This window comes from Citrus clementina, unplaced genomic scaffold (genome assembly GCF_000493195.1).
Source record: "Citrus clementina cultivar Clemenules unplaced genomic scaffold, Citrus_clementina_v1.0 scaffold_5, whole genome shotgun sequence".
NCBI lineage: Eukaryota > Viridiplantae > Streptophyta > Magnoliopsida > Sapindales > Rutaceae > Citrus > Citrus x clementina.
The window spans coordinates 8,118,796-8,122,341 of record NW_006262201.1 but is presented as its reverse complement, the minus strand read 5'-3'; positions in this window follow the sequence as shown (position 1 = coordinate 8,122,341).

The following is a 3,546-nucleotide window of genomic DNA, read 5'->3' as shown; positions in this document are numbered from 1 at the left end:
TGATTTTCATAACCCGCGAAAATCAATTATTATCCAGTTGGAAAGTGTAGCATTACTCAAATAATTATAGCGCATGGTACCTTTGATATATTCTAGAATTTCTCTTGTATTAGTGATACTTATGTATTGGATTATGAAATTTAGAAGTTGCAAAATTATTTAGGGAAAAGGACAAACACACCCCCAACGTTTAGGCAAAGGGACAAAAACCCCCCTAACGTTTCAAAAAAGACATTTACACCCTAATTTATTATAATTTTATCATTATACCCTTCTAGTATATAAAAAAAATAAGATTATCCAATTTGTCTATTTATAATATTATAGACAGAATGAATTTCATTCTGTAAACAAAATGAATCGAAAACTTCATGAGCTTGGCCTTGATAATGAGACCCTCTCCAAAGTTGCCTCTCTACTTATAGAGTCTTCTGACTCTGAGTCTTCCATGTCGGGAGATAGTGATCCCTTTCAGGTCGATGAGCTAATTGACTCAAATACCTCTGCATCTTGCAATAGCGATTCTGAATCAGACTCTTATTTAAAGAAGATCAATGTTTTGACTAAAGACCAAGAAACTTTTCTCGAACTTGTAAAGCATATTTCTGATCCGAGTCTTCAAAAAGAATACCTTGATAAGCTTTTGAAAACCCTGGATTTTAATAAAACAGAAACTTCCAAAGTTCCAATTGTTAAAAAGAGTTCTTATGATCTTACAAAATTTTGGACAAAAAGAAAATAAAGAATGCTACCCCTAGTATTCAAGATCTTCAAAAAGAGATTAAAGATATTAAATCTGAAATAAAAGAGTTGAAAGAAAAGCAAAAAAGAGTTGAAAGAAAAGCAAAAAAGAGATTCTGAAACTATTCAACTTCTTTTACAAAAACAATTGCAAGAAAATTCGGATAATGAGTCCAATTCTGATAATGGTGATAACAATGATCAAAGCTTAGAAAACATTGAATCTGCACCTAATGATTTTCTATTCGTTTTAAAACAAATCACTATGAGAAAATATTTAATTAAAGTTACCCTAATTTTATCAAATGATTTTGCAATTGACGTCATTGCTCTTTTTGACACTGGTGCCGATTTGAATTGCATAAGAGAGGACATTATCCCCAAAAGATTTCATGAAAAAACAAAAGAAAGGCTTTCTGCCGCCAACAATTCAAAACTTAAAGTTAATTCTAAAGTTGAAGCTTCAATCCATAACAATGGTTTTGAATTCAAAACTTCTTTTGTTCTTACAAATGACATTCACCATGCTGTCATTTTGGGAACCCCTTTTATAAATCTTATTACTCCCTATACTGTCAATTACAATAGTATATCTTTCAAAACAAAAAATGAAAAATTTGTTTTCCCATTTATTGAAAAGCCGAAAACAAGAAATTTGAATATTGTCAAAGCTTGTTCTGTTTATCAGAATAAAATCAACAATCTTCTCAGATCAAGACAAAATGATTTAATATTTTTACAAAAGAATTTAAGCTTAAAAAGAATTGAAAGCCAACTACAAAATGATTTCATCCAAAAGAAAATTTTTGATTTCAAAAATCTTATTGAAAAAGAAATTTGTGCCGATCTACCTTCTGCCTTTTGGAAAAGAAAACAACACTTGGTAGATTTGCCCTATAAAAGTTCTTTTGATGAAAAACAAATTCCCACTAAAGCCCGTCCAATTTAGATGAACATGGAATTGGAACAACATTGTAAAAGTGAAATTAAAGATTTAGAGTCTAAAGGACTCATTGTAAAATCCAGATCCCCATGGTCTTGTGTTGCTTTTTATGTTAATAAAAATTCTAAAATTGAAAGAGGAACACCAAGACTAGTCATTAATTATAAACCCCTTAATAAAGCATTAAAATGGATTAGGTACCCAATACCTAATAAAATAGATTTGCTTCAAAAATTGCATTCTGCTTTCATATTTTCAAAATTTGACATGAAGTCGGGTTTTTGGCAAATTCAAATCCATCCAAATGACCGTTACAAAACTGTTTTTACTGTTCCTTTTGGACAGTATGAATGGACGGTTATGCCTTTTGGTTTGAAAAATGCACCGTAGCCTTTAGATGTATGTTTGTTGCTAGGCTTGCCTAAAGAACTTATTAAAGATTCGGTAAATAAATTTGGTATATAGGCTGGAAACTAGAACGTGCGGAATATTGATCTGTTCTAAGTCAGATCTGATTCCAAAGGCAGACCTGACTCTGCATCGATCTAGATACAACGCCACGTACCTTTCATAAAACATGACCAACCGCGTTCCAAAGCAACTCTATTAATTCAAAAGCTGGTAATTTATTTTAAGAAATTTGACAAAGCCGACTCAATCCAAGCATTGTATTATTTAAGTTCTTACTTTTGATTTCCAACGTAAACACATCCATCCTTCGATCCTATTTCTTTCTGGTATCAGAGCCAAGGGGAGGATAGTGTAAAGCAGTTCAGAATTTCGTGTTTAAAGACTTGTGTTTTATTTTGAAATTTTGTTCGTCTGGTGAATTTTTACTGGTAGTAAGTCCCGTTTTAGGATAAGGAATTCCGTTTAGGGCTGTAAAACCATACCTGTGGCCATTCAGACAAGACCATAGATAGACCATAAGTCCTTTCTTCATTGATCCTCTGCTCTGTAGAGCATCGTCCTTTTCTAGCTCTTCTTCCGGGAAGACTAGTGATTCAAAGCATGTTGTGAGTTCAGAAGAATTCGCTATTGAGAACTTTGATAAAGCAATTGATTGTTGGGAACTTCCAAAGATTTCTAAAGAAAAGATTTACAAAACAAAAAAGCTTGATTTTCTTAAAAATGATTATGTTATAAAAACTGAAGAACGTGATATAACTCTTTCAAAGCCATTTGAAACAATTCAATTGTTTTCAGAACATTCATTAAAGAAATTAAAAGAAAATAATTTCAATTATGTTCATATAGGGTTAATCCAAGTTGGCATAAAACCATTAACCAAAGAAGGCCTGGATATTTCTATCCTCGTTGTCCTTAGAGATGGCCGATTCATCTCTTTTGATGATTCTTTACTAAGTAGTATTGAATCTAGTCTTTGTAAAGGTCCCATATCTTTTGATTATTATCCAAACATAACAATTTCTCTTAAAGACAAAAATATTTTAAAAAGCATGATTTTACAAATCAAAACCCACAATTATAATATGATTGAGGGATCTACCCAGTTGCATTAATTTTTAATATTTCTTATAAAGCCATGATTTCTGCATTTAGCACACAGCATAAATTCCAGTCAAAAAGAGATGAAACTCTTCTCTTACAGACTGACTTGTCCAAAGCAAACACTGTCATCCCAAAACCTATCCAATGGAAAGATATCCATCTTCCAGAAGAATGGATTCTTGAAGGAGTCGCTCCACCAGCGATTCCAAAACAACTTGAGCCAAATACAGAGTTGCAAAATGTGACTCAGTATTCTGATGGTAAAGTCAAACTGTCTTTCAGGAGATCTACTTCAACCAGATTTTCTGATAAAGAGTCGTGCTCAAGTGTTCCTTCATTGGAAAGAAAAT